Raw genomic sequence first — 26,025 nt, forward strand, 5'->3', positions numbered from 1 at the left:
GGGGTTCATTTTGAACATTCGAGGACTTCTCCGATTCACATGCGATGATCATTTTTGAGATAATACCTCACTTTCACTAAACTCAGCTACTTATCCCAATGATTTGATTGTGTCCAGTTTAAGTGATGATTCCTGATATTGATTTTTGGAAGGACCACAGAGATTGGTCGCTTCATTTGATGATCATTCTTGAAATGTGGGAAAGGTAACCTCACATTTACTAAACACAGCAATAATCCTAATAAATTGATTGTATTATTGTAGAAATGTTACCTCACTTTCACAGTTTTCACAGTTTTCGATCATGTCATCAAAATTAGTGAACCATCTTAGGACACTTCCGTCGTACCGCGTTGATTCGATAATGATTGTAGAAATGTAGAAAGGTAACCTCACTTTCACTATTATTTGATTTGTGTCCAGTTACCTCACTTTCACTAAACTCAGCTACTTATCCCAATGATTTGATTGTGTCCAGTTTAAGTGATGATTCCTGATATTGATTTTTGAAAGGACCACAGAGATTTGTAAAACCGAAGACCGATTAGTCGCTTCATTTGATGATCATTGTTGAAATGTGGGAAAGGTAACCTCACTTTCACTAAACACACCAATAATAAATTGATTGTATTGTTTAATTATTGATATATTCATTATTAGTGATGATGATTGTAGAAAGGTAACCTCACTTTCACAGTTACAAGCAATCATTTTTGTTCGTCATGCATCATTTCCAGTAAATCTATATTATTAAATCTGAAGACCGGTTGGTCGCTACATTTGATGATCGGTGTTTATATGTGGAAAGGTAACCTCACTTTCACTAAACACAGCAATAATCCTAATAATTTGATTGTATAGCAATAATTCCTATTAAATTAACACTCGCATGTAGTGATGAAGATGTAACCTCACTTTCACAGTTTTCAATCATGTCCTTAGGAGGCTTCTGTCGTACCGCGGTGATGATGTGGAAAGGTAACCTCACTTTCAGTGTAAACTCTTCTCCCAATAATTTGATTTGTGTTCAGTGTAAGCAAAAATTTCTATTTTAAACGATGATTCCTGAAGTGGGGTTCATTTTGAACATTCGAGGACTTCTCCGATTCACATGCGATGATCATTTTTGAGATAATACCTCACTTTCACTAAACTCAGCTACTTATCCCAATGATTTGATTGTGTCCAGTTTAAGTGATGATTCCTGATATTGATTTTTGGAAGGACCACAGAGATTGGTCGCTTCATTTGATGATCATTCTTGAAATGTGGGAAAGGTAACCTCACATTTACTAAACACAGCAATAATCCTAATAAATTGATTGTATTATTGTAGAAATGTTACCTCACTTTCACAGTTTTCACAGTTTTCGATCATGTCATCAAAATTAGTGAACCATCTTAGGACACTTCCGTCGTACCGCGTTGATTCGATAATGATTGTAGAAATGTAGAAAGGTAACCTCACTTTCACTATTATTTGATTTGTGTCCAGTTACCTCACTTTCACTAAACTCAGCTACTTATCCCAATGATTTGATTGTGTCCAGTTTAAGTGATGATTCCTGATATTGATTTTTGGAAGGACCACAGAGATTGGTCGCTTCATTTGATGATCATTCTTGAAATGTGGGAAAGGTAACCTCACATTTACTAAACACAGCAATAATCCTAATAAATTGATTGTATTATTGTAGAAATGTTACCTCACTTTCACAGTTTTCACAGTTTTCGATCATGTCATCAAAATTAGTGAACCATCTTAGGACACTTCCGTCGTACCGCGTTGATTCGATAATGATTGTAGAAATGTAGAAAGGTAACCTCACTTTCACTATTATTTGATTTGTGTCCAGTTACCTCACTTTCACTAAACTCAGCTACTTATCCCAATGATTTGATTGTGTCCAGTTTAAGTGATGATTCCTGATATTGATTTTTGAAAGGACCACAGAGATTTGTAAAACCGAAGACCGATTAGTTGCTTCATTTGATGATCATTGTTGAAATGTGGGAAAGGTAACCTCACTTTCACTAAACACACCAATAATCTAATAAATTGATTGTATTGTTTAATTATTGATATATTCATTATTAGTGATGATGATTGTAGAAAGGTAACCTCACTTTCACAGTTACAAGCAATCATTTTTGTTCGTCATGCATCATTTCCAGTAAATCTATATTATTAAATCTGAAGACCGGTTGGTCGCTACATTTGATGATCGGTGTTTATATGTGGAAAGGTAACCTCACTTTCACTAAACACAGCAATAATCCTAATAATTTGATTGTATAGCAATAATTCCTATTAAATTAACACTCGCATGTAGTGATGAAGATGTAACCTCACTTTCACAGTTTTCAATCATGTCCTTAGGAGGCTTCTGTCGTACCGCGGTGATGATGTGGAAAGGTAACCTCACTTTCAGTGTAAACTCTTCTCCCAATAATTTGATTTGTGTTCAGTGTAAGCAAAAATTTCTATTTTAAACGATGATTCCTGAAGTGGGGTTCATTTTGAACATTCGAGGACTTCTCCGATTCACATGCGATGATCATTTTTGAGATAATACCTCACTTTCACTAAACTCAGCTACTTATCCCAATGATTTGATTGTGTCCAGTTTAAGTGATGATTCCTGATATTGATTTTTGGAAGGACCACAGAGATTGGTCGCTTCATTTGATGATCATTCTTGAAATGTGGGAAAGGTAACCTCACATTTACTAAACACAGCAATAATCCTAATAAATTGATTGTATTATTGTAGAAATGTTACCTCACTTTCACAGTTTTCACAGTTTTCGATCATGTCATCAAAATTAGTGAACCATCTTAGGACACTTCCGTCGTACCGCGTTGATTCGATAATGATTGTAGAAATGTAGAAAGGTAACCTCACTTTCACTATTATTTGATTTGTGTCCAGTTACCTCACTTTCACTAAACTCAGCTACTTATCCCAATGATTTGATTGTGTCCAGTTTAAGTGATGATTCCTGATATTGATTTTTGGAAGGACCACAGAGATTGGTCGCTTCATTTGATGATCATTCTTGAAATGTGGGAAAGGTAACCTCACATTTACTAAACACAGCAATAATCCTAATAAATTGATTGTATTATTGTAGAAATGTTACCCCACTTTCACAGTTTTCACAGTTTTCGATCATGTCATCAAAATTAGTGAACCATCTTAGGACACTTCCGTCGTACCGCGTTGATTCGATAATGATTGTAGAAATGTAGAAAGGTAACCTCACTTTCACTATTATTTGATTTGTGTCCAGTTACCTCACTTTCACTAAACTCAGCTACTTATCCCAATGATTTGATTGTGTCCAGTTTAAGTGATGATTCCTGATATTGATTTTTGAAAGGACCACAGAGATTTGTAAAACCGAAGACCGATTAGTCGCTTCATTTGATGATCATTGTTGAAATGTGGGAAAGGTAACCTCACTTTCACTAAACACACCAATAATCTAATAAATTGATTGTATTGTTTAATTATTGATATATTCATTATTAGTGATGATGATTGTAGAAAGGTAACCTCACTTTCACAGTTACAAGCAATCATTTTTGTTCGTCATGCATCATTTCCAGTAAATCTATATTATTATTAAATCTGAAGACCGGTTGGTCGCTACATTTGATGATCGGTGTGGAAAGGTAACCTCACTTTCACTAAACACAGCAATAATCCTAATAATTTGATTGTATAGCAATAATTCCTATTAAATTAACACTCGCATGTAGTGATGAAGATGTAACCTCACTTTCACAGTTTTCAATCATGTCCTTAGGAGGCTTCTGTCGTACCGCGGTGATGATGTGGAAAGGTAACCTCACTTTCAGTGTAAACTCTTCTCCCAATAATTTGATTTGTGTTCAGTGTAAGCAAAAATTTCTATTTTAAACGATGATTCCTGAAGTGGGGTTCATTTTTTCCGTTCATTCGAGGACTTCTCCGATTCACATGCGATGATCATTTTTGAGATAATACCTCACTTTCACTAAACTCAGCTACTTATCCCAATGATTTGATTGTGTCCAGTTTAAGTGATGATTCCTGATATTGATTTTTGGAAGGACCACAGAGATTGGTCGCTTCATTTGATGATCATTCTTGAAATGTGGGAAAGGTAACCTCCTCACATTCACTAAACACAGCAATAATCCTAATAAATTGATTGTATTATTGTAGAAATGTTACCTCACTTTCACAGTTTTCACAGTTTTCGATCATGTCATCAAAATTAGTGAACCATCTTAGGACACTTTTGTCGTACCGCGTTGATGCGATAATGATTGTAGAAATGTAGAAAGGTAACCTCACTGTCACTATAATTTGATTTGTGTCCAGTTTAAGCATTGCTTTAATTCCTATTAAAAAGAGCTGTGTCGGGATTCACTTTTATCGTTCAATGCTACTGCCGATTCATGTTAACCTCACTTGAAGGTTTGATGATCATTGTTGATATGTGAAACGGTAACTTCACTTTCACTAAACACAGCAATAATCCTAATAATTTGATTGTATCGAGTTTAAGCAATAATTCCTAGTCGTTTCTATTAATTTAATCCTATTAAATTAACACTCGCATGTAGTGATGATGATTGTAGAAAGGTAACCTCACTTTCACAGTTTTCAATCATGTCCTTAGGAGGCTTCCGTCGTACCGCAGTGATGTGATGATGATTGTAGAAACCTCACTTTCAGTGTAAACTCTTCTCCCAATAATTTGATTTGTGTCCAGTGTAAGCAATAATTCCGACTTTAAACAGTGGGGTTTATTTTTTCCGTTCATTCGACGACTTCTCCGACTTCGACTTGCGATGATCATTGTTGAAAAGTGGAGATGTTACCTCACTTTCACTAAACACAGCTTATCCCAATTATTTCATTGTGTCCAGTTTAAGCGATGATTCCTGATATTGATTTTTGAAAGGACCACAGATATTTGTAAAACCGAAGACCGATTAGTCGCTTCATTTGATGATCATTGTTGAAATGTGGGAAAGGTAACCTCACTTTCACTAAACACACCAATAATCTAATAAATTGATTGTATTGTTTAATTATTGATATATTCATTATTAGTGATGATGATTGTAGAAAGGTAACCTCACTTTCACAGTTACAAGCAATCATTTTTGTTCGTCATGCATCATTTCCAGTAAATCTATATTATTATTAAATCTGAAGACCGGTTGGTCGCTACATTTGATGATCGGTGGAAAGGTAACCTCACTTTCACTAAACACAGCAATAATCCTAATAATTTGATTGTATAGCAATAATTCCTATTAAATTAACACTCGCATGTAGAAGATGTAACCTCACTTTCACAGTTTTCAATCATGTCCTTAGGAGGCTTCTGTCGTACCGCGGTGATGATGTGGAAAGGTAACCTCACTTTCAGTGTAAACTCTTCTCCCAATAATTTGATTTGTGTTCAGTGTAAGCAAAAATTTCTATTTTAAACGATGATTCCTGAAGTGGGGTTCATTTTGAACATTCGAGGACTTCTCCGATTCACATGCGATGATCATTTTTGAGATAATACCTCACTTTCACTAAACTCAGCTACTTATCCCAATGATTTGATTGTGTCCAGTTTAAGTGATGATTCCTGATATTGATTTTTGGAAGGACCACAGAGATTGGTCGCTTCATTTGATGATCATTGTTGAAATGTGGGAAAGGTAACCTCACTTTCACTAAACACACCAATAATAAATTGATTGTATTGTTTAATTATTGATATATTCATTATTAGTGATGATGATTGTAGAAAGGTAACCTCACTTTCACAGTTACAAGCAATCATTTTTGTTCGTCATGCATCATTTCCAGTAAATCTATATTATTAAATCTGAAGACCGGTTGGTCGCTACATTTGATGATCGGTGTTTATATGTGGAAAGGTAACCTCACTTTCACTAAACACAGCAATAATCCTAATAATTTGATTGTATAGCAATAATTCCTATTAAATTAACACTCGCATGTAGTGATGAAGATGTAACCTCACTTTCACAGTTTTCAATCATGTCCTTAGGAGGCTTCTGTCGTACCGCGGTGATGATGTGGAAAGGTAACCTCACTTTCAGTGTAAACTCTTCTCCCAATAATTTGATTTGTGTTCAGTGTAAGCAAAAATTTCTATTTTAAACGATGATTCCTGAAGTGGGGTTCATTTTGAACATTCGAGGACTTCTCCGATTCACATGCGATGATCATTTTTGAGATAATACCTCACTTTCACTAAACTCAGCTACTTATCCCAATGATTTGATTGTGTCCAGTTTAAGTGATGATTCCTGATATTGATTTTTGGAAGGACCACAGAGATTGGTCGCTTCATTTGATGATCATTCTTGAAATGTGGGAAAGGTAACCTCACATTTACTAAACACAGCAATAATCCTAATAAATTGATTGTATTATTGTAGAAATGTTACCTCACTTTCACAGTTTTCACAGTTTTCGATCATGTCATCAAAATTAGTGAACCATCTTAGGACACTTCCGTCGTACCGCGTTGATTCGATAATGATTGTAGAAATGTAGAAAGGTAACCTCACTTTCACTATTATTTGATTTGTGTCCAGTTACCTCACTTTCACTAAACTCAGCTACTTATCCCAATGATTTGATTGTGTCCAGTTTAAGTGATGATTCCTGATATTGATTTTTGAAAGGACCACAGAGATTTGTAAAACCGAAGACCGATTAGTCGCTTCATTTGATGATCATTGTTGAAATGTGGGAAAGGTAACCTCACTTTCACTAAACACACCAATAATCTAATAAATTGATTGTATTGTTTAATTATTGATATATTCATTATTAGTGATGATGATTGTAGAAAGGTAACCTCACTTTCACAGTTACAAGCAATCATTTTTGTTCGTCATGCATCATTTCCAGTAAATCTATATTATTAAATCTGAAGACCGGTTGGTCGCTACATTTGATGATCGGTGTTTATATGTGGAAAGGTAACCTCACTTTCACTAAACACAGCAATAATCCTAATAATTTGATTGTATAGCAATAATTCCTATTAAATTAACACTCGCATGTAGTGATGAAGATGTAACCTCACTTTCACAGTTTTCAATCATGTCCTTAGGAGGCTTCTGTCGTACCGCGGTGATGATGTGGAAAGGTAACCTCACTTTCAGTGTAAACTCTTCTCCCAATAATTTGATTTGTGTTCAGTGTAAGCAAAAATTTCTATTTTAAACGATGATTCCTGAAGTGGGGTTCATTTTGAACATTCGAGGACTTCTCCGATTCACATGCGATGATCATTTTTGAGATAATACCTCACTTTCACTAAACTCAGCTACTTATCCCAATGATTTGATTGTGTCCAGTTTAAGTGATGATTCCTGATATTGATTTTTGGAAGGACCACAGAGATTGGTCGCTTCATTTGATGATCATTCTTGAAATGTGGGAAAGGTAACCTCACATTTACTAAACACAGCAATAATCCTAATAAATTGATTGTATTATTGTAGAAATGTTACCTCACTTTCACAGTTTTCACAGTTTTCGATCATGTCATCAAAATTAGTGAACCATCTTAGGACACTTCCGTCGTACCGCGTTGATGCGATAATGATTGTAGAAATGTAGAAAGGTAACCTCACTTTCACTATTATTTGATTTGTGTCCAGTTACCTCACTTTCACGAAACTCAGCTACTTATCCCAATGATTTGATTGTGTCCAGTTTAAGTGATGATTCCTGATATTGATTTTTGAAAGGACCACAGAGATTTGTAAAACCGAAGACCGATTAGTCGCTTCATTTGATGATCATTGTTGAAATGTGGGAAAGGTAACCTCACTTTCACTAAACACACCAATAATCTAATAAATTGATTGTATTGTTTAATTATTGATATATTCATTATTAGTGATGATGATTGTAGAAAGGTAACCTCACTTTCACAGTTACAAGCAATCATTTTTGTTCGTCATGCATCATTTCCAGTAAATCTATATTATTATTAAATCTGAAGACCGGTTGGTCGCTACATTTGATGATCAGTGTGGAAAGGTAACCTCACTTTCACTAAACACAGCAATAATCCTAATAATTTGATTGTATAGCAATAATTCCTATTAAATTAACACTCGCATGTAGTGTTGAAGATGTAACCTCACTTTCACAGTTTTCAATCATGTCCTTAGGAGGCTTCTGTCGTACCGCGGTGATGATGTGGAAAGGTAACCTCACTTTCAGTGTAAACTCTTCTCCCAATAATTTGATTTGTGTTCAGTGTAAGCAAAAATTTCTATTTTAAACGATGATTCCTGAAGTGGGGTTCATTTTTTCCGTTCATTCGAGGACTTCTCCGATTCACATGTGATGATCATTTTTGAGATAATACCTCACTTTCACTAAACTCAGCTACTTATCCCAATGATTTGATTGTGTCCAGTTTAAGTGATGATTCCTGATATTGATTTTTGGAAGGACCACAGAGATTGGTCGCTTCATTTGATGATCATTCTTGAAATGTGGGAAAGGTAACCTCACATTTACTAAACACAGCAATAATCCTAATAAATTGATTGTATTATTGTAGAAATGTTACCTCACTTTCACAGTTTTCACAGTTTTCGATCATGTCATCAAAATTAGTGAACCATCTTAGGACACTTTTGTCGTACCGCGTTGATGCGATAATGATTGTAGAAATGTAGAAAGGTAACCTCACTGTCACTATTATTTGATTTGTGTCCAGTTACCTCACTTTCACGAAACTCAGCTACTTATCCCAATGATTTGATTGTGTCCAGTTTAAGTGATGATTCCTGATATTGATTTTTGAAAGGACCACAGAGATTTGTAAAACCGAAGACCGATTAGTCGCTTCATTTGATGATCATTGTTGAAATGTGGGAAAGGTAACCTCACTTTCACTAAACACACCAATAATCTAATAAATTGATTGTATTGTTTAATTATTGATATATTCATTATTAGTGATGATGATTGTAGAAAGGTAACCTCACTTTCACAGTTACAAGCAATCATTTTTGTTCGTCATGCATCATTTCCAGTAAATCTATATTATTATTAAATCTGAAGACCGGTTGGTCGCTACATTTGATGATCGGTGTGGAAAGGTAACCTCACTTTCACTAAACACAGCAATAATCCTAATAATTTGATTGTATAGCAATAATTCCTATTAAATTAACACTCGCATGTAGTGATGAAGATGTAACCTCACTTTCACAGTTTTCAATCATGTCCTTAGGAGGCTTCTGTCGTACCGCGGTGATGATGTGGAAAGGTAACCTCACTTTCAGTGTAAACTCTTCTCCCAATAATTTGATTTGTGTTCAGTGTAAGCAAAAATTTCTATTTTAAACGATGATTCCTGAAGTGGGGTTCATTTTTTCCGTTCATTCGAGGACTTCTCCGATTCACATGCGATGATCATTTTTGAGATAATACCTCACTTTCACTAAACTCAGCTACTTATCCCAATGATTTGATTGTGTCCAGTTTAAGTGATGATTCCTGATATTGATTTTTGGAAGGACCACAGAGATTGGTCGCTTCATTCTTGAAATGTGGGAAAGGTAACCTCCTCACATTCACTAAACACAGCAATAATCCTAATAAATTGATTGTATTATTGTAGAAATGTTACCTCACTTTCACAGTTTTCACAGTTTTCGATCATGTCATCAAAATTAGTGAACCATCTTAGGACACTTTTGTCGTACCGCGTTGATGCGATAATGATTGTAGAAATGTAGAAAGGTAACCTCACTGTCACTATAATTTGATTTGTGTCCAGTTTAAGCATTGCTTTAATTCCTATTAAAAAGAGCTGTGTCGGGATTCACTTTTATCGTTCAATGCTACTGCCGATTCATGTTAACCTCACTTGAAGGTTTGATGATCATTGTTGATATGTGAAACGGTAACTTCACTTTCACTAAACACAGCAATAATCCTAATAATTTGATTGTATCGAGTTTAAGCAATAATTCCTAGTCGTTTCTATTAATTTAATCCTATTAAATTAACACTCGCATGTAGTGATGATGATTGTAGAAAGGTAACCTCACTTTCACAGTTTTCAATCATGTCCTTAGGAGGCTTCCGTCGTACCGCAGTGATGTGATGATGATTGTAGAAACCTCACTTTCAGTGTAAACTCTTCTCCCAATAATTTGATTTGTGTCCAGTGTAAGCAATAATTCCGACTTTAAACAGTGGGGTTTATTTTTTCCGTTCATTCGACGACTTCTCCGACTTCGACTTGCGATGATCATTGTTGAAAAGTGGAGATGTTACCTCACTTTCACTAAACACAGCTTATCCCAATTATTTCATTGTGTCCAGTTTAAGCGATGATTCCTGATATTGATTTTTGAAAGGACCACAGATATTTGTAAAACCGAAGACCGATTAGTCGCTTCATTTGATGATCATTGTTGAAATGTGGGAAAGGTAACCTCACTTTCACTAAACACACCAATAATCTAATAAATTGATTGTATTGTTTAATTATTGATATATTCATTATTAGTGATGATGATTGTAGAAAGGTAACCTCACTTTCACAGTTACAAGCAATCATTTTTGTTCGTCATGCATCATTTCCAGTAAATCTATATTATTATTAAATCTGAAGACCGGTTGGTCGCTACATTTGATGATCGGTGGAAAGGTAACCTCACTTTCACTAAACACAGCAATAATCCTAATAATTTGATTGTATAGCAATAATTCCTATTAAATTAACACTCGCATGTAGAAGATGTAACCTCACTTTCACAGTTTTCAATCATGTCCTTAGGAGGCTTCTGTCGTACCGCGGTGATGATGTGGAAAGGTAACCTCACTTTCAGTGTAAACTCTTCTCCCAATAATTTGATTTGTGTTCAGTGTAAGCAAAAATTTCTATTTTAAACGATGATTCCTGAAGTGGGGTTCATTTTGAACATTCGAGGACTTCTCCGATTCACATGCGATGATCATTTTTGAGATAATACCTCACTTTCACTAAACTCAGCTACTTATCCCAATGATTTGATTGTGTCCAGTTTAAGTGATGATTCCTGATATTGATTTTTGGAAGGACCACAGAGATTGGTCGCTTCATTTGATGATCATTCTTGAAATGTGGGAAAGGTAACCTCACATTTACTAAACACAGCAATAATCCTAATAAATTGATTGTATTATTGTAGAAATGTTACCTCACTTTCACAGTTTTCACAGTTTTCGATCATGTCATCAAAATTAGTGAACCATCTTAGGACACTTCCGTCGTACCGCGTTGATTCGATAATGATTGTAGAAATGTAGAAAGGTAACCTCACTTTCACTATTATTTGATTTGTGTCCAGTTACCTCACTTTCACTAAACTCAGCTACTTATCCCAATGATTTGATTGTGTCCAGTTTAAGTGATGATTCCTGATATTGATTTTTGAAAGGACCACAGAGATTTGTAAAACCGAAGACCGATTAGTCGCTTCATTTGATGATCATTGTTGAAATGTGGGAAAGGTAACCTCACTTTCACTAAACACACCAATAATCTAATAAATTGATTGTATTGTTTAATTATTGATATATTCATTATTAGTGATGATGATTGTAGAAAGGTAACCTCACTTTCACAGTTACAAGCAATCATTTTTGTTCGTCATGCATCATTTCCAGTAAATCTATATTATTATTAAATCTGAAGACCGGTTGGTCGCTACATTTGATGATCGGTGTGGAAAGGTAACCTCACTTTCACTAAACACAGCAATAATCCTAATAATTTGATTGTATAGCAATAATTCCTATTAAATTAACACTCGCATGTAGTGATGAAGATGTAACCTCACTTTCACAGTTTTCAATCATGTCCTTAGGAGGCTTCTGTCGTACCGCGGTGATGATGTGGAAAGGTAACCTCACTTTCAGTGTAAACTCTTCTCCCAATAATTTGATTTGTGTTCAGTGTAAGCAAAAATTTCTATTTTAAACGATGATTCCTGAAGTGGGGTTCATTTTGAACATTCGAGGACTTCTCCGATTCACATGCGATGATCATTTTTGAGATAATACCTCACTTTCACTAAACTCAGCTACTTATCCCAATGATTTGATTGTGTCCAGTTTAAGTGATGATTCCTGATATTGATTTTTGGAAGGACCACAGAGATTGGTCGCTTCATTTGATGATCATTCTTGAAATGTGGGAAAGGTAACCTCACATTTACTAAACACAGCAATAATCCTAATAAATTGATTGTATTATTGTAGAAATGTTACCTCACTTTCACAGTTTTCACAGTTTTCGATCATGTCATCAAAATTAGTGAACCATCTTAGGACACTTCCGTCGTACCGCGTTGATTCGATAATGATTGTAGAAATGTAGAAAGGTAACCTCACTTTCACTATTATTTGATTTGTGTCCAGTTACCTCACTTTCACTAAACTCAGCTACTTATCCCAATGATTTGATTGTGTCCAGTTTAAGTGATGATTCCTGATATTGATTTTTGAAAGGACCACAGAGATTTGTAAAACCGAAGACCGATTAGTCGCTTCATTTGATGATCATTGTTGAAATGTGGGAAAGGTAACCTCACTTTCACTAAACACACCAATAATCTAATAAATTGATTGTATTGTTTAATTATTGATATATTCATTATTAGTGATGATGATTGTAGAAAGGTAACCTCACTTTCACAGTTACAAGCAATCATTTTTGTTCGTCATGCATCATTTCCAGTAAATCTATATTATTATTAAATCTGAAGACCGGTTGGTCGCTACATTTGATGATCGGTGTGGAAAGGTAACCTCACTTTCACTAAACACAGCAATAATCCTAATAATTTGATTGTATAGCAATAATTCCTATTAAATTAACACTCGCATGTAGTGATGAAGATGTAACCTCACTTTCACAGTTTTCAATCATGTCCTTAGGAGGCTTCTGTCGTACCGCGGTGATGATGTGGAAAGGTAACCTCACTTTCAGTGTAAACTCTTCTCCCAATAATTTGATTTGTGTTCAGTGTAAGCAAAAATTTCTATTTTAAACGATGATTCCTGAAGTGGGGTTCATTTTGAACATTCGAGGACTTCTCCGATTCACATGCGATGATCATTTTTGAGATAATACCTCACTTTCACTAAACTCAGCTACTTATCCCAATGATTTGATTGTGTCCAGTTTAAGTGATGATTCCTGATATTGATTTTTGGAAGGACCACAGAGATTGGTCGCTTCATTTGATGATCATTCTTGAAATGTGGGAAAGGTAACCTCACATTTACTAAACACAGCAATAATCCTAATAAATTGATTGTATTATTGTAGAAATGTTACCTCACTTTCACAGTTTTCACAGTTTTCGATCATGTCATCAAAATTAGTGAACCATCTTAGGACACTTCCGTCGTACCGCGTTGATTCGATAATGATTGTAGAAATGTAGAAAGGTAACCTCACTTTCACTATTATTTGATTTGTGTCCAGTTACCTCACTTTCACTAAACTCAGCTACTTATCCCAATGATTTGATTGTGTCCAGTTTAAGTGATGATTCCTGATATTGATTTTTGAAAGGACCACAGAGATTTGTAAAACCGAAGACCGATTAGTCGCTTCATTTGATGATCATTGTTGAAATGTGGGAAAGGTAACCTCACTTTCACTAAACACACCAATAATAAATTGATTGTATTGTTTAATTATTGATATATTCATTATTAGTGATGATGATTGTAGAAAGGTAACCTCACTTTCACAGTTACAAGCAATCATTTTTGTTCGTCATGCATCATTTCCAGTAAATCTATATTATTAAATCTGAAGACCGGTTGGTCGCTACATTTGATGATCGGTGTTTATATGTGGAAAGGTAACCTCACTTTCACTAAACACAGCAATAATCCTAATAATTTGATTGTATAGCAATAATTCCTATTAAATTAACACTCGCATGTAGTGATGAAGATGTAACCTCACTTTCACAGTTTTCAATCATGTCCTTAGGAGGCTTCTGTCGTACCGCGGTGATGATGTGGAAAGGTAACCTCACTTTCAGTGTAAACTCTTCTCCCAATAATTTGATTTGTGTTCAGTGTAAGCAAAAATTTCTATTTTAAACGATGATTCCTGAAGTGGGGTTCATTTTGAACATTCGAGGACTTCTCCGATTCACATGCGATGATCATTTTTGAGATAATACCTCACTTTCACTAAACTCAGCTACTTATCCCAATGATTTGATTGTGTCCAGTTTAAGTGATGATTCCTGATATTGATTTTTGGAAGGACCACAGAGATTGGTCGCTTCATTTGATGATCATTCTTGAAATGTGGGAAAGGTAACCTCACATTTACTAAACACAGCAATAATCCTAATAAATTGATTGTATTATTGTAGAAATGTTACCTCACTTTCACAGTTTTCACAGTTTTCGATCATGTCATCAAAATTAGTGAACCATCTTAGGACACTTCCGTCGTACCGCGTTGATTCGATAATGATTGTAGAAATGTAGAAAGGTAACCTCACTTTCACTATTATTTGATTTGTGTCCAGTTACCTCACTTTCACTAAACTCAGCTACTTATCCCAATGATTTGATTGTGTCCAGTTTAAGTGATGATTCCTGATATTGATTTTTGGAAGGACCACAGAGATTGGTCGCTTCATTTGATGATCATTCTTGAAATGTGGGAAAGGTAACCTCACATTTACTAAACACAGCAATAATCCTAATAAATTGATTGTATTATTGTAGAAATGTTACCTCACTTTCACAGTTTTCACAGTTTTCGATCATGTCATCAAAATTAGTGAACCATCTTAGGACACTTCCGTCGTACCGCGTTGATTCGATAATGATTGTAGAAATGTAGAAAGGTAACCTCACTTTCACTATTATTTGATTTGTGTCCAGTTACCTCACTTTCACTAAACTCAGCTACTTATCCCAATGATTTGATTGTGTCCAGTTTAAGTGATGATTCCTGATATTGATTTTTGAAAGGACCACAGAGATTTGTAAAACCGAAGACCGATTAGTTGCTTCATTTGATGATCATTGTTGAAATGTGGGAAAGGTAACCTCACTTTCACTAAACACACCAATAATCTAATAAATTGATTGTATTGTTTAATTATTGATATATTCATTATTAGTGATGATGATTGTAGAAAGGTAACCTCACTTTCACAGTTACAAGCAATCATTTTTGTTCGTCATGCATCATTTCCAGTAAATCTATATTATTAAATCTGAAGACCGGTTGGTCGCTACATTTGATGATCGGTGTTTATATGTGGAAAGGTAACCTCACTTTCACTAAACACAGCAATAATCCTAATAATTTGATTGTATAGCAATAATTCCTATTAAATTAACACTCGCATGTAGTGATGAAGATGTAACCTCACTTTCACAGTTTTCAATCATGTCCTTAGGAGGCTTCTGTCGTACCGCGGTGATGATGTGGAAAGGTAACCTCACTTTCAGTGTAAACTCTTCTCCCAATAATTTGATTTGTGTTCAGTGTAAGCAAAAATTTCTATTTTAAACGATGATTCCTGAAGTGGGGTTCATTTTGAACATTCGAGGACTTCTCCGATTCACATGCGATGATCATTTTTGAGATAATACCTCACTTTCACTAAACTCAGCTACTTATCCCAATGATTTGATTGTGTCCAGTTTAAGTGATGATTCCTGATATTGATTTTTGGAAGGACCACAGAGATTGGTCGCTTCATTTGATGATCATTCTTGAAATGTGGGAAAGGTAACCTCACATTTACTAAACACAGCAATAATCCTAATAAATTGATTGTATTATTGTAGAAATGTTACCTCACTTTCACAGTTTTCACAGTTTTCGATCATGTCATCAAAATTAGTGAACCATCTTAGGACACTTCCGTCGTACCGCGTTGATTCGATAATGATTGTAGAAATGTAGAAAGGTAACCTCACTTTCACTATTATTTGATTTGTGTCCAGTTACCTCACTTTCACTAAACTCAGCTACTTATCCCAATGATTTGATTGTGTCCAGTTTAAGTGATGATTCCTGATATTGATTTTTGGAAGGACCACAGAGATTGGTCGCTTCATTTGATGATCATTCTTGAAATGTGGGAAAGGTAACCTCACATTTACTAAACACAGCAATAATCCTAATAAATTGATTGTATTATTGTAGAAATGTTACCCCACTTTCACAGTTTTCACAGTTTTCGATCATGTCATCAAAATTAGTGAACCATCTTAGGACACTTCCGTCGTACCGCGTTGATTCGATAATGATTGTAGAAATGTAGAAAGGTAACCTCACTTTCACTATTATTTGATTTGTGTCCAGTTACCTCACTTTCACTAAACTCAGCTACTTATCCCAATGATTTGATTGTGTCCAGTTTAAGTGATGATTCCTGATATTGATTTTTGAAAGGACCACAGAGATTTGTAAAACCGAAGACCGATTAGTCGCTTCATTTGATGATCATTGTTGAAATGTGGGAAAGGTAACCTCACTTTCACTAAACACACCAATAATCTAATAAATTGATTGTATTGTTTAATTATTGATATATTCATTATTAGTGATGATGATTGTAGAAAGGTAACCTCACTTTCACAGTTACAAGCAATCATTTTTGTTCGTCATGCATCATTTCCAGTAAATCTATATTATTATTAAATCTGAAGACCGGTTGGTCGCTACATTTGATGATCGGTGTGGAAAGGTAACCTCACTTTCACTAAACACAGCAATAATCCTAATAATTTGATTGTATAGCAATAATTCCTATTAAATTAACACTCGCATGTAGTGATGAAGATGTAACCTCACTTTCACAGTTTTCAATCATGTCCTTAGGAGGCTTCTGTCGTACCGCGGTGATGATGTGGAAAGGTAACCTCACTTTCAGTGTAAACTCTTCTCCCAATAATTTGATTTGTGTTCAGTGTAAGCAAAAATTTCTATTTTAAACGATGATTCCTGAAGTGGGGTTCATTTTTTCCGTTCATTCGAGGACTTCTCCGATTCACATGCGATGATCATTTTTGAGATAATACCTCACTTTCACTAAACTCAGCTACTTATCCCAATGATTTGATTGTGTCCAGTTTAAGTGATGATTCCTGATATTGATTTTTGGAAGGACCACAGAGATTGGTCGCTTCATTTGATGATCATTCTTGAAATGTGGGAAAGGTAACCTCCTCACATTCACTAAACACAGCAATAATCCTAATAAATTGATTGTATTATTGTAGAAATGTTACCTCACTTTCACAGTTTTCACAGTTTTCGATCATGTCATCAAAATTAGTGAACCATCTTAGGACACTTTTGTCGTACCGCGTTGATGCGATAATGATTGTAGAAATGTAGAAAGGTAACCTCACTGTCACTATAATTTGATTTGTGTCCAGTTTAAGCATTGCTTTAATTCCTATTAAAAAGAGCTGTGTCGGGATTCACTTTTATCGTTCAATGCTACTGCCGATTCATGTTAACCTCACTTGAAGGTTTGATGATCATTGTTGATATGTGAAACGGTAACTTCACTTTCACTAAACACAGCAATAATCCTAATAATTTGATTGTATCGAGTTTAAGCAATAATTCCTAGTCGTTTCTATTAATTTAATCCTATTAAATTAACACTCGCATGTAGTGATGATGATTGTAGAAAGGTAACCTCACTTTCACAGTTTTCAATCATGTCCTTAGGAGGCTTCCGTCGTACCGCAGTGATGTGATGATGATTGTAGAAACCTCACTTTCAGTGTAAACTCTTCTCCCAATAATTTGATTTGTGTCCAGTGTAAGCAATAATTCCGACTTTAAACAGTGGGGTTTATTTTTTCCGTTCATTCGACGACTTCTCCGACTTCGACTTGCGATGATCATTGTTGAAAAGTGGAGATGTTACCTCACTTTCACTAAACACAGCTTATCCCAATTATTTCATTGTGTCCAGTTTAAGCGATGATTCCTGATATTGATTTTTGAAAGGACCACAGATATTTGTAAAACCGAAGACCGATTAGTCGCTTCATTTGATGATCATTGTTGAAATGTGGGAAAGGTAACCTCACTTTCACTAAACACACCAATAATCTAATAAATTGATTGTATTGTTTAATTATTGATATATTCATTATTAGTGATGATGATTGTAGAAAGGTAACCTCACTTTCACAGTTACAAGCAATCATTTTTGTTCGTCATGCATCATTTCCAGTAAATCTATATTATTATTAAATCTGAAGACCGGTTGGTCGCTACATTTGATGATCGGTGGAAAGGTAACCTCACTTTCACTAAACACAGCAATAATCCTAATAATTTGATTGTATAGCAATAATTCCTATTAAATTAACACTCGCATGTAGAAGATGTAACCTCACTTTCACAGTTTTCAATCATGTCCTTAGGAGGCTTCTGTCGTACCGCGGTGATGATGTGGAAAGGTAACCTCACTTTCAGTGTAAACTCTTCTCCCAATAATTTGATTTGTGTTCAGTGTAAGCAAAAATTTCTATTTTAAACGATGATTCCTGAAGTGGGGTTCATTTTGAACATTCGAGGACTTCTCCGATTCACATGCGATGATCATTTTTGAGATAATACCTCACTTTCACTAAACTCAGCTACTTATCCCAATGATTTGATTGTGTCCAGTTTAAGTGATGATTCCTGATATTGATTTTTGGAAGGACCACAGAGATTGGTCGCTTCATTTGATGATCATTCTTGAAATGTGGGAAAGGTAACCTCACTTTCACTAAACACACCAATAATAAATTGATTGTATTGTTTAATTATTGATATATTCATTATTAGTGATGATGATTGTAGAAAGGTAACCTCACTTTCACAGTTACAAGCAATCATTTTTGTTCGTCATGCATCATTTCCAGTAAATCTATATTATTAAATCTGAAGACCGGTTGGTCGCTACATTTGATGATCGGTGTTTATATGTGGAAAGGTAACCTCACTTTCACTAAACACAGCAATAATCCTAATAATTTGATTGTATAGCAATAATTCCTATTAAATTAACACTCGCATGTAGTGATGAAGATGTAACCTCACTTTCACAGTTTTCAATCATGTCCTTAGGAGGCTTCTGTCGTACCGCGGTGATGATGTGGAAAGGTAACCTCACTTTCAGTGTAAACTCTTCTCCCAATAATTTGATTTGTGTTCAGTGTAAGCAAAAATTTCTATTTTAAACGATGATTCCTGAAGTGGGGTTCATTTTGAACATTCGAGGACTTCTCCGATTCACATGCGATGATCATTTTTGAGATAATACCTCACTTTCACTAAACTCAGCTACTTATCCCAATGATTTGATTGTGTCCAGTTTAAGTGATGATTCCTGATATTGATTTTTGGAAGGACCACAGAGATTGGTCGCTTCATTTGATGATCATTCTTGAAATGTGGGAAAGGTAACCTCACATTTACTAAACACAGCAATAATCCTAATAAATTGATTGTATTATTGTAGAAATGTTACCTCACTTTCACAGTTTTCACAGTTTTCGATCATGTCATCAAAATTAGTGAACCATCTTAGGACACTTCCGTCGTACCGCGTTGATTCGATAATGATTGTAGAAATGTAGAAAGGTAACCTCACTTTCACTATTATTTGATTTGTGTCCAGTTACCTCACTTTCACTAAACTCAGCTACTTATCCCAATGATTTGATTGTGTCCAGTTTAAGTGATGATTCCTGATATTGATTTTTGAAAGGACCACAGAGATTTGTAAAACCGAAGACCGATTAGTCGCTTCATTTGATGATCATTGTTGAAATGTGGGAAAGGTAACCTCACTTTCACTAAACACACCAATAATCTAATAAATTGATTGTATTGTTTAATTATTGATATATTCATTATTAGTGATGATGATTGTAGAAAGGTAACCTCACTTTCACAGTTACAAGCAATCATTTTTGTTCGTCATGCATCATTTCCAGTAAATCTATATTATTAAATCTGAAGACCGGTTGGTCGCTACATTTGATGATCGGTGTTTATATGTGGAAAGGTAACCTCACTTTCACTAAACACAGCAATAATCCTAATAATTTGATTGTATAGCAATAATTCCTATTAAATTAACACTCGCATGTAGTGATGAAGATGTAACCTCACTTTCACAGTTTTCAATCATGTCCTTAGGAGGCTTCTGTCGTACCGCGGTGATGATGTGGAAAGGTAACCTCACTTTCAGTGTAAACTCTTCTCCCAATAATTTGATTTGTGTTCAGTGTAAGCAAAAATTTCTATTTTAAACGATGATTCCTGAAGTGGGGTTCATTTTGAACATTCGAGGACTTCTCCGATTCACATGCGATGATCATTTTTGAGATAATACCTCACTTTCACTAAACTCAGCTACTTATCCCAATGATTTGATTGTGTCCAGTTTAAGTGATGATTCCTGATATTGATTTTTGGAAGGACCACAGAGATTGGTCGCTTCATTTGATGATCATTCTTGAAATGTGGGAAAGGTAACCTCACATTTACTAAACACAGCAATAATCCTAATAAATTGATTGTATTATTGTAGAAATGTTACCTCACTTTCACAGTTTTCACAGTTTTCGATCATGTCATCAAAATTAGTGAACCATCTTAGGACACTTCCGTCGTACCGCGTTGATGCGATAATGATTGTAGAAATGTAGAAAGGTAACCTCACTTTCACTATTATTTGATTTGTGTCCAGTTACCTCACTTTCACGAAACTCAGCTACTTATCCCAATGATTTGATTGTGTCCAGTTTAAGTGATGATTCCTGATATTGATTTTTGAAAGGACCACAGAGATTTGTAAAACCGAAGACCGATTAGTCGCTTCATTTGATGATCATTGTTGAAATGTGGGAAAGGTAACCTCACTTTCACTAAACACACCAATAATCTAATAAATTGATTGTATTGTTTAATTATTGATATATTCATTATTAGTGATGATGATTGTAGAAAGGTAACCTCACTTTCACAGTTACAAGCAATCATTTTTGTTCGTCATGCATCATTTCCAGTAAATCTATATTATTATTAAATCTGAAGACCGGTTGGTCGCTACATTTGATGATCAGTGTGGAAAGGTAACCTCACTTTCACTAAACACAGCAATAATCCTAATAATTTGATTGTATAGCAATAATTCCTATTAAATTAACACTCGCATGTAGTGTTGAAGATGTAACCTCACTTTCACAGTTTTCAATCATGTCCTTAGGAGGCTTCTGTCGTACCGCGGTGATGATGTGGAAAGGTAACCTCACTTTCAGTGTAAACTCTTCTCCCAATAATTTGATTTGTGTTCAGTGTAAGCAAAAATTTCTATTTTAAACGATGATTCCTGAAGTGGGGTTCATTTTTTCCGTTCATTCGAGGACTTCTCCGATTCACATGCGATGATCATTTTTGAGATAATACCTCACTTTCACTAAACTCAGCTACTTATCCCAATGATTTGATTGTGTCCAGTTTAAGTGATGATTCCTGATATTGATTTTTGGAAGGACCACAGAGATTGGTCGCTTCATTCTTGAAATGTGGGAAAGGTAACCTCCTCACATTCACTAAACACAGCAATAATCCTAATAAATTGATTGTATTATTGTAGACATGTTACCTCACTTTCACAGTTTTCACAGTTTTCGATCATGTCATCAAAATTAGTGAACCATCTTAGGACACTTTTGTCGTACCGCGTTGATGCGATAATGATTGTAGAAATGTAGAAAGGTAACCTCACTGTCACTATAATTTGATTTGTGTCCAGTTTAAGCATTGCTTTAATTCCTATTAAAAAGAGCTGTGTCGGGATTCACTTTTATCGTTCAATGCTACTGCCGATTCATGTTAACCTCACTTGAAGGTTTGATGATCATTGTTGATATGTGAAACGGTAACTTCACTTTCACTAAACACAGCAATAATCCTAATAATTTGATTGTATCGAGTTTAAGCAATAATTCCTAGTCGTTTCTATTAATTTAATCCTATTAAATTAACACTCGCATGTAGTGATGATGATTGTAGAAAGGTAACCTCACTTTCACAGTTTTCAATCATGTCCTTAGGAGGCTTCCGTCGTACCGCAGTGATGTGATGATGATTGTAGAAACCTCACTTTCAGTGTAAACTCTTCTCCCAATAATTTGATTTGTGTCCAGTGTAAGCAATAATTCCGACTTTAAACAGTGGGGTTTATTTTTTCCGTTCATTCGACGACTTCTCCGACTTCGACTTGCGATGATCATTGTTGAAAAGTGGAGATGTTACCTCACTTTCACTAAACACAGCTTATCCCAATTATTTCATTGTGTCCAGTTTAAGCGATGATTCCTGATATTGATTTTTGAAAGGACCACAGATATTTGTAAAACCGAAGACCGATTAGTCGCTTCATTTGATGATCATTGTTGAAATGTGGGAAAGGTAACCTCACTTTCACTAAACACACCAATAATCTAATAAATTGATTGTATTGTTTAATTATTGATATATTCATTATTAGTGATGATGATTGTAGAAAGGTAACCTCACTTTCACAGTTACAAGCAATCATTTTTGTTCGTCATGCATCATTTCCAGTAAATCTATATTATTATTAAATCTGAAGACCGGTTGGTCGCTACATTTGATGATCGGTGGAAAGGTAACCTCACTTTCACTAAACACAGCAATAATCCTAATAATTTGATTGTATAGCAATAATTCCTATTAAATTAACACTCGCATGTAGAAGATGTAACCTCACTTTCACAGTTTTCAATCATGTCCTTAGGAGGCTTCTGTCGTACCGCGGTGATGATGTGGAAAGGTAACCTCACTTTCAGTGTAAACTCTTCTCCCAATAATTTGATTTGTGTTCAGTGTAAGCAAAAATTTCTATTTTAAACGATGATTCCTGAAGTGGGGTTCATTTTGAACATTCGAGGACTTCTCCGATTCACATGCGATGATCATTTTTGAGATAATACCTCACTTTCACTAAACTCAGCTACTTATCCCAATGATTTGATTGTGTCCAGTTTAAGTGATGATTCCTGATATTGATTTTTGGAAGGACCACAGAGATTGGTCGCTTCATTTGATGATCATTCTTGAAATGTGGGAAAGGTAACCTCACATTTACTAAACACAGCAATAATCCTAATAAATTGATTGTATTATTGTAGAAATGTTACCTCACTTTCACAGTTTTCACAGTTTTCGATCATGTCATCAAAATTAGTGAACCATCTTAGGACACTTCCGTCGTACCGCGTTGATTCGATAATGATTGTAGAAATGTAGAAAGGTAACCTCACTTTCACTATTATTTGATTTGTGTCCAGTTACCTCACTTTCACTAAACTCAGCTACTTATCCCAATGATTTGATTGTGTCCAGTTTAAGTGATGATTCCTGATATTGATTTTTGAAAGGACCACAGAGATTTGTAAAACCGAAGACCGATTAGTCGCTTCATTTGATGATCATTGTTGAAATGTGGGAAAGGTAACCTCACTTTCACTAAACACACCAATAATCTAATAAATTGATTGTATTGTTTAATTATTGATATATTCATTATTAGTGATGATGATTGTAGAAAGGTAACCTCACTTTCACAGTTACAAGCAATCATTTTTGTTCGTCATGCATCATTTCCAGTAAATCTATATTATTATTAAATCTGAAGACCGGTTGGTCGCTACATTTGATGATCGGTGTGGAAAGGTAACCTCACTTTCACTAAACACAGCAATAATCCTAATAATTTGATTCCTATTAAATTAACACTCGCATGTAGTGATGAAGATGTAACCTCACTTTCACAGTTTTCAATCATGTCCTTAGGAGGCTTCTGTCGTACCGCGGTGATGATGTGGAAAGGTAACCTCACTTTCAGTGTAAACTCTTCTCCCAATAATTTGATTTGTGTTCAGTGTAAGCAAAAATTTCTATTTTAAACGATGATTCCTGAAGTGGGGTTCATTTTGAACATTCGAGGACTTCTCCGATTCACATGCGATGATCATTTTTGAGATAATACCTCACTTTCACTAAACTCAGCTACTTATCCCAATGATTTGATTGTGTCCAGTTTAAGTGATGATTCCTGATATTGATTTTTGGAAGGACCACAGAGATTGGTCGCTTCATTTGATGATCATTCTTGAAATGTGGGAAAGGTAACCTCACATTTACTAAACACAGCAATAATCCTAATAAATTGATTGTATTATTGTAGAAATGTTACCTCACTTTCACAGTTTTCACAGTTTTCGATCATGTCATCAAAATTAGTGAACCATCTTAGGACACTTCCGTCGTACCGCGTTGATTCGATAATGATTGTAGAAATGTAGAAAGGTAACCTCACTTTCACTATTATTTGATTTGTGTCCAGTTACCTCACTTTCACTAAACTCAGCTACTTATCCCAATGATTTGATTGTGTCCAGTTTAAGTGATGATTCCTGATATTGATTTTTGAAAGGACCACAGAGATTTGTAAAACCGAAGACCGATTAGTCGCTTCATTTGATGATCATTGTTGAAATGTGGGAAAGGTAACCTCACTTTCACTAAACACACCAATAATCTAATAAATTGATTGTATTGTTTAATTATTGATATATTCATTATTAGTGATGATGATTGTAGAAAGGTAACCTCACTTTCACAGTTACAAGCAATCATTTTTGTTCGTCATGCATCATTTCCAGTAAATCTATATTATTATTAAATCTGAAGACCGGTTGGTCGCTACATTTGATGATCGGTGTGGAAAGGTAACCTCACTTTCACTAAACACAGCAATAATCCTAATAATTTGATTGTATAGCAATAATTCCTATTAAATTAACACTCGCATGTAGTGATGAAGATGTAACCTCACTTTCACAGTTTTCAATCATGTCCTTAGGAGGCTTCTGTCGTACCGCGGTGATGATGTGGAAAGGTAACCTCACTTTCAGTGTAAACTCTTCTCCCAATAATTTGATTTGTGTTCAGTGTAAGCAAAAATTTCTATTTTAAACGATGATTCCTGAAGTGGGGTTCATTTTGAACATTCGAGGACTTCTCCGATTCACATGCGATGATCATTTTTGAGATAATACCTCACTTTCACTAAACTCAGCTACTTATCCCAATGATTTGATTGTGTCCAGTTTAAGTGATGATTCCTGATATTGATTTTTGGAAGGACCACAGAGATTGGTCGCTTCATTTGATGATCATTCTTGAAATGTGGGAAAGGTAACCTCACATTTACTAAACACAGCAATAATCCTAATAAATTGATTGTATTATTGTAGAAATGTTACCTCACTTTCACAGTTTTCACAGTTTTCGATCATGTCATCAAAATTAGTGAACCATCTTAGGACACTTTTGTCGTACCGCGTTGATGCGATAATGATTGTAGAAATGTAGAAAGGTAACCTCACTTTCACTATTATTTGATTTGTGTCCAGTTACCTCACTTTCACGAAACTCAGCTACTTATCCCAATGATTTGATTGTGTCCAGTTTAAGTGATGATTCCTGATATTGATTTTTGAAAGGACCACAGAGATTTGTAAAACCGAAGACCGATTAGTCGCTTCATTTGATGATCATTGTTGAAATGTGGGAAAGGTAACCTCACTTTCACTAAACACACCAATAATCTAATAAATTGATTGTATTGTTTAATTATTGATATATTCATTATTAGTGATGATGATTGTAGAAAGGTAACCTCACTTTCACAGTTACAAGCAATCATTTTTGTTCGTCATGCATCATTTCCAGTAAATCTATATTATTATTAAATCTGAAGACCGGTTGGTCGCTACATTTGATGATCGGTGTGGAAAGGTAACCTCACTTTCACTAAACACAGCAATAATCCTAATAATTTGATTGTAT

Source organism: Euprymna scolopes, chromosome 25 (assembly GCF_053919585.1).
Source record: "Euprymna scolopes isolate OS-2025 chromosome 25, ASM5391958v1, whole genome shotgun sequence".
Lineage (NCBI taxonomy): Eukaryota > Metazoa > Mollusca > Cephalopoda > Sepiida > Sepiolidae > Euprymna > Euprymna scolopes.